Source organism: Bos indicus, chromosome 5 (genome assembly GCF_029378745.1).
Source record: "Bos indicus isolate NIAB-ARS_2022 breed Sahiwal x Tharparkar chromosome 5, NIAB-ARS_B.indTharparkar_mat_pri_1.0, whole genome shotgun sequence".
Classification (NCBI taxonomy): Eukaryota; Metazoa; Chordata; class Mammalia; order Artiodactyla; family Bovidae; genus Bos; species Bos indicus.
Window position 1 is genome coordinate 112543274 of NC_091764.1, and position 21516 is coordinate 112564789.

Sequence of the window (21516 nt, forward strand, 5' to 3'; positions counted from 1 at the left end):
ATTATATATTTCATTTTTCACTGATGTTCTTTTGAGAAAAAGTGAGATGTCAGAGGACCAGGTGCCAGCTCCATCTATTATAATTACTTCTCTGCTGGGTAACTTTGGTTAGGAAACTTGGCCTCTCTGAGCCTTGGTTTTCTCAATAACAAAATAAAACTGTAATTTTGATAACTTTTTAGAGTGCTTTCAAGTCTAAAAGCTTAAGATTTGATGACTTTAACTAAAAGTCCACAGCTTTCAGAGTACTAATTCTTGTGGATCTATCATAAGTTCCCATGTGAGACTGAAGGTTTTAGTCAAGGTTTCCAGAGAAACAGAACTGAAAAATCTATTTATAGAGAGAGATTTATTTTTAAAAATTGGCTTCTGTAGTGATGGGGGCTGACAAGTTGGAAGTCTGCAGTGAAGGTCGGCAGGCTGGGAATTCTGGCAGGAATTGGTGTTGCAGTCTTGAGTCCTAAGACAGCTGGAGGCAGAATTCCTTCCTTCTCTGGTAGCTCAGTCTTTTCTCTCTCTCTTTTTTAAAAAATATTTATTTGGGAACTTCCCTGGTGGTCCAGTGGCTAAGATTCTGAGCTCTCAGTGCAGGGGGCCCAGGTTCGATCCCTGGTCAGGGAGCTAGATCCCACATGCTACAACTAAGACCTGGAGCAGCCAAATAAATAAATAAAATTTTTAAAAATATATTTATTTGGCTGCTCCAGGTCTTAGTTTCGGCACACAGGATCATCAATCTTCACTGTGGCATGCGGGATCTTTAGTTTTAGTGTGTGAACTCTTAGTTGCGGATCAGTTCAGTTCAGTTGCTCAGTCGTGTCCAACTCTTTGCAACCCCATGGACTGCAGCACACCAGGCCTCCCTGTCCATCACCAATTCCCACAGTTTAATCAAATTCATGTTCTTTGAGTCAGTGATGCCATCCAACCATCTCATCCTCTGTCATCCCCTTCTCCTCCTGCCTTCAATCTTTCCCAGAATTTCCCAGGGTCTTTTCCAAGGAGTCAGTTCTTCACATCAGGTGGCCAAAGTATTGGAGTTTCAGCTTCGGCATCAGTCCTTCCAGTGAATATTCAGGATTGATTTCCTTTAGGATGGACTGGTTGCATCTCCTTGCAGTCCAAGGGACTCTCAAGAGTCTTCTCCAACACCATAGTTTAGTTGCGGTATGTGGGATCTAGTTCCCTGACCAGGAATGAACCCAGGCCCCCTGCCTTGGGAGTCTTAGCCACTGGACCACCAGGGAAGTCCCCAGTCTATTTTCTTAAGGGTTTCTACTGGCTGAATGAGGCCCACCCACATTATGGAGGGTAATCTGCTTTACTCAAAGTCTACAGATATAAATGTTCATCCTATCTGAAAAATGTCTTCACAGCAACATATAGACTGTTGTTTGACCCTACAACTGGTACTGTAGCCTAGCCATGTTGACATAAAATTAACTCCCATACCAATAAGCCGCCCGGGAGGATCCCTGTTCCCTCTTTCCATCCTCATCAAGCCCCTGCCCTTGCCCTCGGGGTTCTCAGAGTCCAGCTGGAAGAAGGCTCCCATGCTTCTGCCATGGGAGGTGTGCCACAGAGGTGTGCTTCAGACAGTAAAGGAGCCCCACGAGGGGGCTTGCCAAGTTTTGGCCTTCTCCTCTGCTCCCTGTTTCCTGTCCTCCCCACCCCCAGGAGATGAGGAAAATGACTCCCTGTTTAATAGGTTAGATCCCTGTGAGTTTGCTTTGTGTGAATCAGATGAGTCAGTCCTCAAGGGCCCAATTAATTTTGTGCTAAGCATGGTGCTAAACATAGCCTAGAGTCAAAAATGGTGAACTGGACAAGCAAACCAACAATTTAACGTAGGGCTCTGGGAAAACAGGTTTGAGGGTAGACTATCAGGAAAGCTTTCAAGAGAAGATGATCTTGGAATTGGATTGGAAGGTCAGCTGGGGAATCATCCAAGTGAAAAAGGTGAGGAATAGCATCTTCTGCATGATACCAGCAAGTGCAAAGGAAGGGGTGTGGAGACAGGCCCTGCAGGCACATTCCCCCAGCGCTCTGTCCCCCTGACTGAGCTCCTCATAGTCGTCACTCCACATCTGTGTTCCCCATTGAATCATGAACCACAGACAGAGGCCAGGTCCCATTTATTTTTGTTTTTCCGGCACTTAGCATACGCTTGGCATGTGGTTAGAATACCTAAAAAAGGCTGATCAAATAACACCAAGTTCAAGTTCAAATCTGGCCACGGTGTGGGTTCAGCCCTGACCCCTGCCAGCCTTTTGGCAAATCCTCACAGTTCTCGAGAAGGACTGGGCAAGAGAGAGGGAAACAGATCACCATGACCACTCTTACTGAGAAACTGAACTGTATTTCTACTCCTGGTGCAGAAGCAGTACCAGTAAAGAACAGGTTTGGTAGAGGTGAATGTTGCAGCATGTGGGATCTAGTTCTCTGAGCAGGGATTGAACCTGGGCCCCCTGCATTGGGAGTGCAGAGTCTAAGCCACTGGCCCACCAGGGAAGCCCCCTCAATCAATGTTTTTTGACCGATGAATAACCTAATCCTGATTCTTGCTGGGTGTGGGTATTGTGCTCAGTGCTGTAGATCATTTGGGCACAAGCATATTAAAACATGCAATTCTCGGTGTTCTCTCTTCTCTCATTTGACATCTAGTGCTATTAAAAGGGGGCTTCCCAAGTGGCATTAGTGGCAAAGAACCCACCTGTCAGTGTAGGAGACACAGGAGACCCAGGAGACCCAGGTTCAAACTCTGGGTCCGGAAGATCCCCTGGAGGAGGAAATGGCAACCCACTCCAGTATTCTTGCCTGGAGAATCCCAAGGACAGAGGAGCCTGGGGGGCTACAGTCCATAGGGTCACAAAGACTCAGACATGACTGAAGCAACCTAGCACGCATGCAGGCTATCAAAAGAACAAAAGACATAGCTGAGAGTCAAGGGAGTCAGCTCTCAGTAATCCCACCAACATCCCCAGGGGATTCAGAACTACAGTGAAGAAGAGAGAAATCAACAGTCAGCACTGCCCCTGCCTTATCCACAGACTATCCATGGGTCTGGACAAGGCTTCAGTTACCATAGCTACAAGCCTACCTCTTGGGGAGCACACCACACAGTAGGTGCCTGAAGAGGCTCACGCTAATCACATGAGATGTAGATCTTGGCTTAAATAGAAAAGTTTTCCTTTGGAACTTACAATTAATGAATGTGACAGAAGAAGATCTGATAAAAAATAATCAGCCTGCTTCCCTTGGATGGAAATTAACAGGCTGGTTCATTATGGGAGCCAGGAAAAAACACAAAGCTGGACACTGCAATTATCTGTTCATTGTGATGCATCTTCAGCTATTGGACACGGCATGTTTCCAGAAGGCACACACAGGAGACACGGTGGAGAATGAAAAAAACAAAACCCCTTTCAGATGGGGATCAGATTAGGAAGTTTATGTTATTCCACCTAATAATAAGAATGACACAGCCACATGATGCTTTTTAATTTCTACCACACTCTCTTGCATATTATTGTATTTAGTCTTCTAGCATCCTTCCAAGGCTGTTATGGACAATACCCATTCTCATTTATAGAAAAGAAAACCAAGCTTCAGTGATGTCTTGTGATTTGCCAAAAGCCACTCAGAATAATCAGCGAAAGAACTAAGAAAGCTACTAGGAGACTTCCTTGGTGGTCCAGTGGTTAAGAGTCTGTCTGCCAATGCAGGGGACAGGGGTTCAATCCCTGGTCCGGGAAGATCCCAGATGCCTCAGGTCAACAGCTTGTGTACCACAACTACTGAATCCAAGTGGCCTAAAGCCTTTGTTCTGCAACAAGAGAAGCCACAACAACGAGGAGGCCACACAGGGCAACGAGGAGTAGCCCCCGATCACCCCAACTAGAGAAAGCCTGAGCACATCAACGAAGACTCAGCGCAGCCAAAAAGGAACAAATAAAAATTAAAAAGAAAGAAAGCAGCTAGGATTTGAATCCAAGTCTCCTGACCCTACTTCGTCCAGTGAGCTTGCTATCATACTCAGGGATGATTTAGAAAACAACTCAATTTCCTGCCTGAGTTCTTGGAAAAGCAACTTAGATGAGATGACCTTCTAGAAGCAAATGTTGTGAGAGTGATCACAGAGCTCACGTAGAAGGCCATGTGAGAGGTTTTTACCAGCTGGTATAGCAGAGTTCTAGGAGAACTCTGTGGCATACTTACAGAGAGGAATCAGGCTTTTGGCATTTTTGAGAGAAAAAAATCATTAATGATATGCTAAGTTTATGAAAGATTTTTTCCCCCGGGAATCTGTTTCTTTTTCTTCTTAATTAAATTACATTCTAATATTCATACTGAAGCAACAACACATTTGTCCCTAAGTGAAATAGAAGACCTCATCTAAGGGCATAAAAGCTATTAAATCACAGGGTGTGTTAGTCACTCAGTCGTGTCCCACTCTTTGCAACCCCATGCCCTGTAGCTCGCCAGGCTACTCTGTCCATGGAATTCTCTAGGCAAAAATACTGGAGTGGGTTGCCATTCCTTTCTCCAGGGGATGTTCCTGACCCAGGGATCAAATTGGTGGGGTCTCTGAATTGCGGGCAGATTCTTTACTGTCTGAGCCATCAGGGAAGCTCCATTAAATCACAGAGGCATAGAAAATAAAAATATTGCCAGGCCCCCAATCTCACTCTAGGACCTCCAGCCACGACGAAGAAAAACAGCCAACACTTACATAACACTTAGGATTTGCCAGGCACTGTTCTATGCAGTTTGCATATATTAGCTCATTTAATCCTCCTGAAAACCCTAGGAGGAAGGAGCAGCAGCATCTTGATTTTGCAGATGGGAAAACTAAGGCAAAGCAGCTTGCTTGGGGTCACCCAGCCAGGTCTCCACTAAGCTGAGATTGGAGATTGAGCAGGCTTGGGGCCAGTCTGAGTCTCAACCACGAGATGGAGTCTGAGATGTCTCTGACTCTTCTTCCTGAGGGGAGCAGTTTGGACAGAAGAGTACTGAGTTTTCTCCCCACTCCCTCACTGGTTCCTAATTTGTGAGATGTGAATATCCTTAGCATCCATTGGTTTGCATAAAAAATGGGGTGGACTGTTAAAAATTATGTTTATCAAACCATGTCATAACAACGGAACTATAGGTATAATCTGATGTAGAGTGACAAAAATAGTAAGTATAACTTGCCTTTTACACTATGATTTACAACTGTAGCTATGGGGAACTGTATTCAGTATCCTGTGATGAACCAGAATAGAAAAGGGTATGTATATAACTGAGCTACTTTGCTGTACAGCAGAAATGAAGACAACCTTGTAAATCAACTTTGTGGTTCAGGCACTAAGTCGCGTCCGACTCTTTGCGACCCCATGGACTGCAGCACGTCAGGCTTCCCTGTCCTCACTATCTCCCAGAGCTCACTCAGATTCATGTGCATTGAGCTGGTAGTGCTATCTAACCAGCTCATCCTCTGCCACCCTCTTCTTCTTTTGCCTTCAATCTTTCCCAGTATCAGGGTCTTTTCCAACTATATGTCAATAACGTTTTTTTTAAAAACTAAAAAAACTGTAATTATGTCATCTAATCCTAGTTTTATAACTATACACACGGGAACATAAATGAGAAATACACTAAATGTTGGGCATTCCAGGTGGTCAGTCGTAAAGAATTTGCTACCCAGCAGGAGATGTGGATTTGATGCCTAGGTTAGAAAGATCCCCTGGAGAAGGACATGGCAACCTGCTCCAGTATTCTTGCCTGGAGAATCCCAGGGACAGAGGATCCTGACAGGCTACAGTCCATAGGTTCGCGAACAGTCAGACACGAATGAGTGACCGAACAACAACAACAACAACACTGAATATTAACAATGGTTGTTCTGGAGTGGTAGAACTCTAGGTGACTTTTTTTCTTCATCCATGTATCTAATTGGCCCAAGTTTTCTTCAGTGAGGAAATCTGTATAAATAAGGTAGGGAATTTTACATTACGTCACAATTGGGAGTAATTTAAATTGGTAAAACTTGCCGAGGTGTAAGGAGTATGGACTAGAAAACATGTCAAAGTTCACATTGCTGCAACAGGATTGGGTCTAGAACTAGGCATTAAAGGGGTGGGTTAGCTTGGGAAGAAAGCATAATCACGGGATATGATGGTTGCACACAACTCTGACTGTCATGCAGTGGGTGGTGTTGCCTGGTGTCACGTCACAATCCCACGTGAGCTGGGGAACCCCAGTCTTCTTTTCTGCTCAGAATTAAACGTGCCAGGAGAGAGTGGTTCACACAAGTCACTGACAGAGCACACCTGTGACTCTCACAGCTGAATCCATGTTTTCCTTTTCACCTTTCTGCCCACTTGGCTGGAGCCAGAGGGAAAGAAGAGGAGGAACATAAGACACCGTGTGTGCTCTACAGCCGATCCATGCCTGGACTTCATGCCTCCTGATGGCGCACAGACGCCCTACAGTAAACCTCTGGCGACTGATACTATCTCCTTTCCAGATAAGCCCATTGTTGATGGAAGAGACAGGCTTAAACTCGAGAACATTATCATCTGTATAACTCAGTATCTCCTTTAACCCACACCAGGAGCTTCCATGTTGGAATATGCAGTGGAACACAGGATACAATCTGTTTTCATGGAGTTCACAATCTAGCTGCACCAATGAGATATTTACATATGAAGAAATTACAATATAGGAAGATCATAGATACTACCCTTTTCTTTGGACAGTGCCATGCAGCTTGTAGGATCTTAGTTCCTGACCAGAGATTGAACCCAGGCCCTCAGCAGTGAGAGCCTCAAGTCCTAACCACTTGACCATTAGAGAACTGCCTACAGATAGTACTTAAAAAAAAAAAAAGGTTATTTATTTATTTGGCTGCACTGGGTCTTCATATGGTATGTATGGTATGGATCCAACAGAAGCAGAAGATATTAAGAAGAGGTGGCAAGAATACACAGAAGAACTGCACCAAAAAAAAAATCTTCATGACTCAGATAACCATGATGGTGTGATCACTCACCTAGAGCCAGACATCCTGGAATACAAAGTCAAGTGGGACTTAGGAAGCATCACTATGAACAAAGCTAGTGGAGGTGATGGAATTCCAATTGAGCTATTTCAAATCCTAACAGATAATGCTTTTAAAGTGCTGCACTCAACATGTCAGCAAATTTGGAAAACTCAACAGTGGCCACAGGATTGCAAAAGGTCAGTTTTCATTCCAATCCCAAAGAAAGGCAAAGTCAAAGAATGTTCAGACTACTGCACAATTGCACTCATCTCACACACTAGCAAAGTAATGCTCAAAATTCTCCATGCCAGGCTTCAATAGTACATGAACTGTGAACTTCCAGATATTCAAGCTGGATTTAGAAAAGGCAGAGGAGCCAGAGATGAAATTGCCAACATCTGTTGGATTATAAAAAAAGCAAGAGAGTTCCAGAAAAATATCTACTTCTGCTTTATTGACTATGCCAAAGCCTTTGGCTGTGTGGATCACAACAAACTGTGGAAAATTCTGAAAGAGATGGGAATACCAGACCACCTGACCTGCCTCTTGTGAAATCTGTATGCAGGTCACGAAGCAACAGTTAGAACCGGACATAGAACAACAGGCTGGTTCCAAATTGAGAAAGGAGTACGTCAAGGCTGTATATTGTCACACTGCTTATTTAACTTATATGCAGAGTACATCATTCAAAATGCCAGGCTGGATGAAGCACAAGCTGGAATTAAGATTGCCAGGAGAAATATCAATAACCTCAGATATGCAGATGACACCACCCTTATGGCAGAAAGTGAAGAAAAACTAAAGAGCCTCTTGATGAAAGTGAAAGAGGAGAGGGAAAAGTTGGCTTAAAACTTAACATTCAAAAAAACGAAGATCACGACATCTGGTCCCATCACTTCATGGCAAATAGATGGGGAAACAATGGAAACAGTGACAGACTCAATTTTGGGGGGCTCCAAAATCACTGCAGATGGTGACTGCAGCCATGGAATTAAAAGACGCTTACTCCTTGGAAGAAAAGCTATGATAAACCTAGACAGCACATTAAAAAGCAGAGATACTACTTTGCCAACAAAAGTCCATCTAGTCAAAGCTATGGTTTTCCCAGTAGTCATGTATATGGACTATACATGGACTGTAAAGAAAGCTGAGCGCCAAAGAATTGATGCTTTTGAAGAAAGGTGTTAGAGAAGACTCTGGAGAGTCCCTTGGACTGCAAGGAGATCAAACCAGTCCATACTAAAGGAAATCAGTCCTAAATATTCATTGGAAGGACTGATGCTGAAGCTGAAACTCCAATAGTTTGGCCACCTGATGCGAAGAACTGACTCCTTGGAAAAGACTCTGATGCTGGGAAAGATTGAAGGCAGGAGGAGAAGGGAATGACAGAGGATGAGATGGTTGGATGGCATCACTAACTCGATGGACATGAGTCTGAGCAAGCTCTGGGAGTTGGTGATGGACAGGGAAGCCTGGCATGCTGCAGTCCATGGGGTCGCAAAGAGTCGGACACGACTGAGTGACTGAACTGAGTCGCGGCATGTGGGATCTAGTTCCCTGACCAGGGACTGAACCCGGGGCCCCTGCATTGTGAGCATGGAGTCTTAGCCCCTGGACCACCAGGGAAGTCCCTATAGATACTAATTTTTATAGAAGACCAAACAATTTTGTATTTTTGGTGATCTTCCAAAATAAATTGCAAGCTTCTTGGGGGCTAGGATTGCCTCATATTTCTTCATACACCCCATAGTGTTTCTGCAATTCCTGCTTTTTTTGGCCACACTGCAGGGCATGTGGGATCTTAGTTCTCTGACCAGGGATTGAACTTGGGGCTCTTGTCAATGAAAGCACAGAACTCTAACCTCTGGACAACCGGAGCATTCCCTCTCCAGTGCCTTTACTGCAATAATGCTCTATATTTGGTAGATGTTTGGGACTAGAAATTATAGGTCAACCTGAGATCTTTAGGTCCGTTGTCTCCTTAGCCAGGTGCCTCTATCCTAAGTGCTTTCTCTCTGTATTATCATGACTGATAATACAGTCATGATGACCTCACTTTCATCTGGCTGCTAGAAGACCAAGGGAGAAAAATAGATTTTCACCATTCTTTGAAAAACAAGAACTCAAAATCAGGAGAGACATGATTGAAGGTGAAAGGGCAGTGCATCCCCAAAGGCTCTTCTAATCTAAATTTTCAGAATTTCTTTTCCTTAGAAAAAAACATATTTTTAAAAATATGCCTTGAAATTCCATAATTAAAAAAGGCTGGATGAACATGACTGAGGAAATAGGAGTCAAAAATGTTGGATGACTATGTAGAAAGCAAAATGATTTAAATTTACAGAAGGGTATTGTTAGGTTGTATATCAAACTGTTAGAGGCAATTACTTCCCGGTGGCAAGCAGGTCAAAGGTGTACATTTGTATTGTCTGAAGCCTGTATGACCAGAATGTATTCATGTATAACTTTTGCCAATTAAGAAGGAAAAGGAGAGGAGGGGAGGAGGGCATTGTCATCTGTACAAAAGGTTAGGAAATGTGTTATTTAACTATGAACATAGTCATGATTCAATAAAACGGGTTTTTGTCACTAGTGAAGAAAGAGAAGGTGGTACTAATAAGCACCTGAGCAGTCTGCTTCAGGGAAGAAAAAAACAAATGCAAAGAAAACGAGTCATAACCAGCATGGTGTAGCTGGAAGGCTAGATGACACAGGTGAGGTTTAGCTGTACTTTTAGTTCCTGGACCAGGGATCGACACTGCCCTCTGCAGTGGAAGGTGGAGTCTTAAACACACTGGACTGCCAGGAGGTCCCAAGAAATAGTATTTAGAAAGGCAGGAAGATGCTAAGTCTAGTCTTAACATCCAAGACTAGATGTTAAAGGGCTTTGGGTTTCTCACCCAGTGTACTAAGTCCCTTGTACCTGTTGACCAGCCACTTTAGACCTAAGCCTGTGTGCCTGCTAAGTCGCTTCAGTCATGTCCAACTCTGTGCGACCCTATGGACTGGAGCCTGCCAGGCTCCTCTGTCCAGGAAAGTCTCCAGGGAAGAATACTGTAGTGGGTTGCTATGCCCTCCTCCAGTGGGTCCTTCCAACTCAAGGATCGAACTTGGGTCTCTTATTCTCCTGCAATGGCAGGTAGGTTCATTACCATTAGCACCACCTTTGAACCTACAGGCCTCTGGTAGGGTTTAGGATTTGCTTTTTTTTTTTTTTAAGCTCTGCAGGTAAATCTGATTTACTGGGTGATTTACTGTTATTTTACAAAAATTTCTAGATACTTTGGTTTTCCGACAGACTGGTCTTCAGCATATTAGAAGTTGCCTAATAAGAGAATCCTAATTAGAGAATACTTTCAGAGGCAGTCATATTAAGGTCAGAAAAAGTGCCAATTAAGAACTAGGTACAGGAAAATCTGTATTTGTAAAAAGCAGATACAGAAATGCAAAATACATAGCAATTTGGAGTGATTTTCTTAAAAGGAAAAATTATTTGATAATCTCCCAAAGGTGTTACCACATTATTAACCAGCATGATAACATCACAATGATGTCCAAGTTTTACAATAATAGTCGATTATATATATTCTATTATCATTAAGGCAGCAAAGATGTATTAGTATTTTGTAAGATTTCTATACAGAAAAAAAATAATAGAAAAGTGACTGCTTAATTTACTTCAGATTTTAGTCTGTTGTTGTTGCTTATTTGCTAAGTCATGTCTGACTCTTTGCAACCCCCTTGGACTGCAACACACCAGGATCTCCGGTCCTTCACCATCTCCCAGAGTTTGCTCAGATTCAGGTCCATTGAGTCGGTGATGCCATCTAACCATCTCATCCTCTGCTGCCTCCTTCACCTTCTGCCTTCAGTCTTTCCCAGCATCAGGGTCTTTTCCAGTGAGTTGGCACTTAATATCAGGTGGCCAAAGTATTGGAGCTTTAGTACCAGTCCATCCAATGAATATTCAGGGTTGACTTTCTTTAGGATTGACTGGTTTTAGTTGGTCATGCCTAAATTCAGTTATGAACCAAGTTCTCATTTGGCAGAATTTGGGATTTCTTTGGAAGGAATGATGCTAAAGCTGAAACTCCAGTACTTTGGCCACCTCATGCGAAGAGTTGACTCATTGGAAAAGACTCTGATGCTGGGAGGGATTGGGGGCAGGAGGAGAAGGGGACGACAGAGGATGAGATGGCTGGATGGCATCACTGACTCGATGGACATGAGTCTGAGTGAACTCCGGGAGTTGGTGATGGACAGGGAGGCCTGGCGTGCTACGATTCATGGGGTTGCAAAGAGTCGGACACGACTGAGCGACTGAACTGAACTGATATAGGTGGGGAAAGGGCATGAAGTTCGTGAGCAGGAGTGGAATCATGGCAATCTGCAGACACTACCTGCTGGACCTAGAATCTGCCACATAGACAAATACAAAGACGCAAAGCTGAGGGAAAAGTCTCAATTATGATAACAATACATACATACACATTTAATATATAAAGTCCCTTAGCTGGTGACATGGTATTGTATTCTAGCCCTTTTCTATCTCTGCATGGCTTCAGGTTCTCCTGCTCTGATACTCTCCTACCTTGCTCATATCAGCATTCGCACACATTGTTTGAATAATCTCTCTCACAAAGATGCTGGTAACTAACATATCATTAGAGGACTTCCTTGGTGGTCCAGTGGTTAAGAATCTGCCTGCCAGACGAATAGATAAGAAAGTTGTGGTACATATACATAATGGAATATTACTCAGCTATTAAAAAAAGAGCATTTGAATCAGTTCTAATGAGATAGATGAAACTGGAGCCTATTATACAGAGTGAAGTAAGTCAGAAAAACACCAATACAGTATCAGTTCAGTTCAGTTTAGTCGCTCAGTCGTGTCCGACTCTTTGTGACCCCATGAATTGCAGCACACCAGGCCTCCCTGTCCATCACCAACTCCCGGAGTTCACTCAAACTCATGTCCATTTAGTCGGTGATGCCATCCAGCCATCTCATCCTCTGTCGTCCCCTTCTTCTCCTGCCCTCAGCCCCTCCCAGCATCAGAGTCTTTTCCAATGAGTCAACTCTTCGCACAAGATGGCCAAAGTATTGGAGTTTCAGCTTTAGCAACAATCCTTCCAAAGAACACCCAGGACTGATCTCCTTTAGAATGGACTGGTTGGATCTCCTTGCAGTCCAAGGGACTCTCAGGAGTCTTCTCCAACACCACAGTTCAAAAGCATCAATTCTTTGGCGCTCAGCTTTCTTCACATTCCAACTTTCACATCCATACATGACTACTGGAAAAACCATAGCCTTGACTAGATGGACCTTTGTTGGCAAAGTAATGTCTCTGCTTTTCAATATGCTATCTAGGTTGGTCATAACTTTCCTTCCAAGGAGTAAGTGTCTTTTCATTTCATGGCTGCAGTTACCATCTGCAGTGATTTTGGAGCCCCAGAAAATAAAGTCTGACACTGTTTCCACTGTTTCCCCCTCTATTTCCCATGAAGTGATGGGACCAAATGCCATGATCTTCGTTTTCTGAATGTTGAGCTTTAATCCAACTTTTTCACTCTCCTCTTTCACTTTTATCAAGAGGCTTTTTAGTTCCTCTTCACTTTCTGCCATAAGGGTGGTGTCATCTGCATATCTGAGGTTATTGATATTTCTCCCGGCAATCATGATTCCAGCTTGTGCTTCTTCCAGCCCAGCATTTCTCATGATGTACTCTGCATAGAAGTTAAATAAGCAGGGTGACAATATACAGCCTTGACATACTCCTTTTTCTATTTGGAACCAGTCTGTTGTTCCATGTCCAGATCTAACTGTTGCTTCCTGACCTGCATATAGGATTCTCAAGAGGCAGGTCAGGTGGTCTGGTATTCCCATCTCTTTCAGAATTTTCCAGTTTATCGTGATCCACACAGTCAAAGGCTTTGGCATAGTCAATAAAGCAGAAATAGATGTTTTTCTGGAACTCTCTTGCTTTTTCCACGATCCAGGGGATGTTGGCAATTTGATCTCGGGTTCCTCTGCCTTTTCTAAAACCAGCTTGAACAATACAGTATATTAATACCTATATACGGAATTTAGAAAGATGGCAATGATGGCCCTATACGCAAGACAGCAAAAGAGACACAGATGTATAGAACAGACTTTTGGACTCTGGGAGAAGGCGAGGGTTGGATGATTTGAGAGAATAGCACTGAAACATGTATATCACCATATGTGAAACAGATGACCAATCCAAGTTCGATGTGTGAAACAGGGCACTTAAAGCCAGTGTACTGGGACAACCCAGAGGGTTGGGATGGGAAGGGAGGTGGGAGGGGAGTTTGGGATGGGGGGTCACATGTACACCCGTGGCTGATTCATGTCAGTGTATGGCAAAAAAACCCACTGCAATACTGTAAAGTAATTAGCCTCCAATTTAAATTAATTAATTAATTAAAAAAAAAGAATCTCCCTGCCAGTGTAGAGAAAATGGGTTCAATCCCTGATCCAGGAAGATCCCACATGCCTCAGGGCAACAAATCCCATGTGCCACAATTACTGAAGCCCATGAGCCTTAGAGCCCGTGCTCTGCAACAAGAGAGGCCATTCCAAGGAGAAGCCCAGGTGCCAGAACTAGAGAGTAGTCCCTACTCGTGCGCGCGTAGCCCACGGGAGGCAACGAAGACCCATCAGTCCAAAAAAATCCATTAGAGTATGTCAGATGGATATGTTTCTATGTTATGTTGTTTCCAGCGCTTATCTGTGTCTAAAATCCCCTACTGGCCTGTACACTCATGCCTCCCTCCATCCCAACACAAGTCCCACAAGGACAGGGGCCTTGTCTATTCTCCTCACAGTGTATCCCCGTTACTAAGCAGAGAGCTGGCAGGTGGCACGCGCTCAAACATTCTTTGTTGACTTCTTGATTAACAGCATACCTTTGGCACAAGACAACAAGACTTATTAAGCACCTTTATTATTAAGTCTTCGCTTAGGTACTCGAGACACAAAGATGAAAACTGTGCTCCAGGACTCAGAGCAACAGATGAACAATAACACGTGGTAAGGTTGACGCCAGCATTCTTGTTTTAATTCCACAGTATTTTCTCTGCTTACACACTCCCGAGCTTATGCATTTATTCCGCAGCTCCCTTCTCTCTGGACACATCTCGCACTTCATTCAGTTCAGACTAAGGAGTACATATACCGTTGCATTTAGTGTGGGGAAACTACCAAGAAACTGAACTTTGGGGCAGCCATGTGTTACTTCTGTCAAAATACGCATTATCCCAGGGATTGCAACTTTAGGCACTCTAAATTCTACACTATACCCCAGCTCCCCCTCAATACATATACTCAGTGGACAAATCACACTTGGGACACAGTGATGGTGGTGAGGATTTTGAGCCCTTAATCTATCCATGGAGGTAGGTAAGTAAACAGAGAAATAGAACTTAATGCAGAAGTTACTTAATAGAGCTGTAGCCTGGGTTCTATGGTCCACAAATAACCAAAGGAAAAAAAAAGAGCACAGAGACCTTTGTGTTAGAGACAAAGCTTGACACTCAAATGATGAGCCTGTTCTTTTTTAACACAGGTATTACTGCATAAATCATACCTTAGGGAAAGATGCTAGGATTCATAAGACTTGAAAGCCTTAGTGAAAGTGTTAGCCATTCAGTTGTGTCTGACTCTGTGACCCCATGGACTGTAGCCCACCAGACTCCTCTGTCCATGGGATTCTCCAGGCAAGAATACTGGAGTGGGTTACCATTTCCTTCTCCAAGATGCCAGATTGTTCTATACACTGCAAAGCAATATATAAAGATTAATTATTATTCATATCTGTATGCCCCAGTCTTTATCAAATATACTGAAAAGTATTTGTGAAATAAATATCTCAAATGTTCCTAGGGGACAGAGCTCTAGTTGGCTATATCTTAGAAGCCTCAATATTTTGAAAATGTATTTCAAATTATATGGTAAGATGTACCTGTTTATAGGAAAAAAAAACAATAGTAAAGATTTAAACTAATTTTTAAATTCATGGATTATCAGAATGCCTTTGATCTCTTTTCCCTCCGGCTCTGCCTTTTAATCATTTCCCTGCCTATCAGCAATTCTATCAGATGGTGAACAGAAACAAGCGAATTACTCAGCTGTGGCTCAGTCCATTTTGCAAGTTTTTATTAGTGTTAATAGAGACCAGTAAAGCGGTGGACGCTCCTGGAGAAAAACTGTGTCCATTGGTTCTCTGCCTTCAATTCCTATTGAGACAGAGCAGCCGGCTTTAATATCTGGCCAAGAGAAGATTATAAATTGTGGATGATGAATTAAAAGTTTAGGCATAGGCCTGGGGAAAGGAAAAAGTAAAAGAATATAATTTCAGCAAATACTACGTACTCCATTCTTCACTTTTATAGATTAAAAAGGCTCTTCAAGGCAGCGCTCCACCAAGCGCAAGCCACGGGCCCTATGCTGATCGCTCATCATGCCTAAGAATTCTGCCTTCTTCAGTTTAATTGGGAACAAATTTCTCTCAGCATCTCTGACAGCAGTGCTTTGTTTGTTTATTTTTATTTATTTTTAATTGAAAGATAATTACAATATTGCATTGGTTTCTGGTATACATCAATATGGATCAGCCACAGTGACTGCAGGGATTTATGATGATGATAAAGGAGGCTGACTGCAATGCCCTCTGGTGGCATAAAGGTTTTCCATAGCTGCAGATGGTTAAAACAAAACCAAAACAGCCATCTTCCATCAAACAGCTTACTAATAAAGTAAAAAGTCAATAAAAGATAAATAGTAAAAGTAAGATCATCATCTTAAAGCATTTCTACAGTGGCACATGCCCAGAGTGACCCCATGTTCACGGGTGATCCAGGGAATGATTCAGAGTAAGTCCCTGCCCTCTAGAATTTGCCACCTAACAAAGACTCGGGAGCTGGGATGCAGATTTGGAACCAAAGCTCGAAGGCGAAAAACTGTGGAAAGTATGCCAGCTTTGGCACCTCGGTAGCAGGCTTAAATAAGACAGTTTATGTAAAGCACCTAGTATGGCAACTGGAGCATAGTAGGTGCTCAATAAATTATTACGCATCAGCATGTGCTGTTCAATGATCCCAGTCATCTGCCGGAAGAAATCTAATTTTCAGCAAATTGAAACTCCTGTAACAATTACTTCTGATACACCTAACTCGGAATTTCATAGGATTGTTACAAGAATTAAATGAAAAAGCATATAAAGCTTAGCCCCTGGCATACAACTTTTCTTCCCTGTCACACCCAGAATGGAATTTCTCCTGCTGTTTGTCAAAGTAGAGGTGAAGAAAAGAAGTTTCTTTTTCTTTTTAAGGAAGGGAGAATTTTATTTTTAAAAAATATTTATTTATTTGGCTGTGCTGGGTCTTGGTTGCAGCGTGTGCGATTTTTAGCTGTGGCATGTGAGAGCTTTAGCTGTGGCATGTTTTGGTATGTGGGATCTAGTTCCCTGATCAGGGCTCGAACCCGGGACCCCTGTGCTGGGAGCATGGAATCCTAGCCACTGGACCACCAGGGAAGTCCCAGAAAATGCTTGACAATGAACATAAGAAGAATAGACAGGATGAAGTTTTAATTTAATAATATAATTTGCAAGAGGCATACCTTTTTAACCCAGGAACTGGATTCCTGGAAATTTTTTCTTAAAGAAGTAATCAAAAAATATAAAGGGAATCATATATAAAGGATTTTATCATATTATTCATAATAGCAAAAAATTGGAAACAACCCAGAAGCCCGATCATCAATAGGAGTCTAACTAGATAAGGGTACATTCATACAATGCAATTCTACATAACAAACTACGACATATTTATTGACAGCAAGTTATATTTGAGATCAAAAAGTTACAAAGTTAGGCATAGTTTGATCTCATTTTAAAAATCCTACCTAAATATATCTGTGAATTTGTGTATTTAAACAAGTCTGAAAATAGATATAGTGAAATATTAGCAGTGATTTCTGGGCAGTAAGAATATACGAAGATATATATAAACACAGGCATACAGGAATATATCTTTACTCACTTCATTCTTCTTTTCTGTATCTTCTGAAAAATTTTAATGACTGTGTGTTATTTTTTATAACCAAAAAAATCTCCAAAACTAAAAGAAAAACTTTAAACCTCCAAGCAGTACAAGCCAGTGAAAGCTTACTGGATAGACTACCAGGGGGCCGGAACTCCTGTTTTTGACTCCCAATCCTTTGCTATGCGACATGACCCAGATTTGTGTCTCACTTCTCCACCTGTACAGTACAAAAGTAATTAATCCTTTCAATAGAGAGAATAAAGTGAGAATGAATGCATTAGAAAAAAATCTGTAAATGTCATACCTATAAACTAGCTGTAAATTAAAAGAGAAATAGAAAGGACTTCCTCGATTTTTTTAAAAAAGATTTATTTATGGCTGTGCTGGGTCTTCGCTGCTGTGCACGGGTCTTCTCCAGCTGCAGCTAGTGGGAGCTACTTCCTAGCTGTGATGCGTGGGCTTCTCATTGCAGTGGTTTCTCTTGTGGAGCACGGGCTCTAGGCACGTGGCATTCACTAGTTGGGGCTCCCAGGCTCTAGAGAACAGGCTCTATAGTTGTGGTGCACAGGCTTAGTGGCTCCACGGCATGTGGGGTCTTCCCGAACCAGGGTTTGAACCTGTGACCCCTGCATTGACAAGCAGATTCTTTACCGCTGAGCCACCAGGGAAGCCCATACAAAATAGTACAGGTGCACAAAAGTCTTTGGAGGTGGGTGGGTAGGAGAACACAAAATTCCAGAAAGGCTTCCAGGAAGAGCTGATTCCTTATCTCCACCAAGAATAGGAGAAAGACTTGGATTTATGGAGCCACCCTTGGATTCAGAGGCCAGAGGCTTCCCTTGAGCCTTGTAGCACCATATAGAGGTTCACACAGTTCATTACAGAAAGAGTTACACATCTTCAATCATATGTTCCTCTAAGTTTGAAAAGGGAATGCACACATTGGCTCAGAAGGCTTACTTTTAGGGACATCTGAAGAATGTGGTGTGGCAAGGTAGAAAGTTCTGGAGTCAGCCTAAATTTTAAATCCTGACCCTCAGTCATTGAGTGACCACTGATAAATTACCCTTGAAACCTTAACTATCTTATCTGTTAATGGGAATCAATCTCATGTATTTAGAGTTATTACAAAGGTATCAAGATATATGTAAGTTCATTGTGCCTGGCATTTACCAGGCACTCTACACACAGAAATTCCATTACCCATTCTCACGGTTAGTTCCAAACCAAGTTTTCCTTCCCCTTCCCCAGACTGGATCTCATTTGGTGGGTTCCACAGTTCACTGCCTAGTCTATGAGCATTTTTTGAGCATGTTTCCTTGAGTGCTATGCTAGGCACTGGTGCCTTGTCCCCACCTCCCCCTGACCCTCATATCCGTCTCCTAATTTCCTCTCCACTCTGTCTTTATAGTTATTTTCTATCTTCTCTTTTCTCATGCAGTCCATGGTAAGTTATTTTCTTACCGTGTTGTGTCTCAAGGAACATAATTTTCAGGGGCTACCAGTATGCCCCATAAAGAAAGCCTAACCCAAGGTCCAATCATTTCTATAGTAAAAATCCTGTGCGGTCACATCAGTTGCATTTCCTGCATATAAAAATATTCTACAAGCAAGCCTTTGTATATCTTTGGTATTCTGGTGACAGTCAACACTGCTAGGTAAGTAATTCATCAGCCCAGAAGCAGGGCTCTCCAGAGACATGTGGCATTTGGTGCCATGAAGTCAGAATTCTTTAGCTTTTCTAGAGAGCGAAGATGAGACAGTAGCTCAGCCAGTGACTCAGTGCTACTGAAGCAGTTCATATTTTACTGATGAACTGATAAACATTTGGGTGCCTTCATCTGAATGTTGGATTATTGTTCAGTCACTTAAAGAAAAGTGTTAGTCACTCAGTTGTGTCCAACTCTTTGCAACCTCCTGGACTGTAGCCCACCAGTCTCCTCTGTCCATGGAATTCTCCAGGCAAGAATACTGGAGTGGGTTGCCATTTCCTTCTCCAGGGGATCTTTGCGACCCAGGGATTGAACCTGGATCCCCTGCACTGAAGGCATATTCTTTACCGTCTAGTCAGTCAATCAGTTTATTCACTCAGTCGTGTCTGACACTTTGCAACCCCATGGACTGCAGCATGTTAGGCTTCCCTGTCCTTCACTATCTCCCGGAGTTTGCTCAAACTCATGTCCATTGACTTGGTGATACCATCTAACCATCTCATCCTCTGTCACCCCCTTCTCCTCCTGCCCTCAATCTTTCCCAGTATTAGGGAAAGATGAGTTGGCTCTTTTCAATGAGTTGACTCTTCACATCATATGGCCGAAGTACTGGAGCCAATGAATATTCAGGGTTGATTTCCTTTAGAGTTGACTGGATGATATCCTTGCTGTCCAAGGGACTCTTGTAGTGGTTAAAACATAAAATTACTGGGTTTGGCTTCACTTTTGATGAGGTACACAAAAGCCTTCCAGAAAAGAAATGTTCACTAATAAAACAAATGGGAAGACGAAATACTGTCTCAAAGTAAAATATAGTTGGCTTTCTTGGTTTAAACAGCATTTATCTGGTGCATGTTTTGGTGGTAGATGTTTACGACTTACTGTGGTGATCATTTTGCGATATATACCTATATGCAATCACTCCATTGTACATCTGAAACTAATAAAATGTTATATGTCAATTACATCTGAGTGGAAAACCTTGGCATTTATTAAGCATATTTATAGGTCATATACTCTGCCAGATGCATATATACATATATATGGGATTCCCTGGTGGCTCAGTTGGTAAAGAATCTGCCTGGAGTGAGGGAGACCTGGGTTGGGAAGGAGGGCATGCCCTGAAGGAGGGCATGGCAACCTATTCCAGTATTCTTGCCTGGAGAATGCCCATGGACAGAAGAGTCTGGAGGGCTACAGCCCATGGGGTCACAAAGAGTTGGACATGACTGGGCGACTAAGCGCACACACACATATACACATACATCCTCACCCAGCCAACAGAAGTGATTACCTTGCAAGGCTGGTTCTAAAAATTAAAAAATTACACACACACACACACACACACATATATAAAATAGCCTTGCCTGGTAATCATTTCTATTGGACAGATAAACACATAAAGACTAAGAAAGGAGAGGAAATGACTTGTCTGTGGCTATAATGCTTTTTTTAAAAAATTAAACTTCATTGGAGTATAGCTGATTCACAGTTCCATGCCAGTTTCTGCTATATAGCAAAGTAAATCAGCTACACACATACACATATCCACACTTTTTTAGTTTCTATTCCTATATAGGTAGTTACAGAGTATTGAGTAGTTTCCTGTGCTATACAGTAGGTCCCAATTAGCCATCTATTTTATATACAGTGTATGTACATATCAGCCCCAATCTCCCAATCCATCCCTACCCTTGTTCCCCATGGCAAGTCCATCCTCTACATCTGTGACTCCACACCACAATGCTTTTAAGTGATAGAATGAAAGTCTGAACCTAGATCTGACTCAAAACCCAGAGTGCTTTCCACTGAACTACAATTGCATCTATTCAGTCATATCCTTCATCAATAATAATACTGTAGTAATAGTCGTCACTTTTATCTAGCTCTTCCTATATGGCAAGCCTTGTGCTAGGAAATTTATATATATGATCTCATTCAATCTTCACAATCACCCTATGAGGTAGGTTTATCATCATCTCCATTTCATAGTTGAGAAAACGGAGTTTTATACCCATTTGGCAATTGCCTTGTTCCCACAGCTGGCAGAGAGCAAGACCAGAGTTGAACTTGGGTCTACCTCCAGAACCCATTCTTGTAATCATTACACTAGACTGCAGGAAACCCAACTCTAGTCCTGGCTCCAACCAGCCAAGTCATTTGATAGCTGTCTCAATTTCCTTATTAATTAAATGGGAATATGGTTACTTGCCCCCTATTTCACAGAGGTATTGGGATTATAAAATGAGAAAGTGTATAAGCTTTAAGAAGGGAAATTGCCATATAAATCTGGGCTTGTTACAAGTTTCACTCAGATCTTCCTTCTCCCACGATCATAAAGGGATTTAGCTGACATTATGAGCTCTCAAATACCCTCTGAGATGGATCGATCGTATTATTGCCTCCACTTATAAAAAAGCCGAAACACAAGATGACATAACTTGTTAGTGGCAGAGCTGAGAATAAAACCCAAGATTCTAACTCCAACTGCTTATGTTCTGATGGTAAATCCTATTTTTGTGTTTCAAACTTAACAGTAAAATAGACAAGAAAGGACATTTAATGTCCACTTTAAAGCACAGATTAAATGCTTACAGATGAAATTTTCTAACATAATCTCTAAGGTTCTTAATCCTCATTTTCTAGAGAAACTGCATAAAGAATCAGAAAGAAAGTCTTCCCTTCCCCTACTATAGAATTCAGCTCCTTA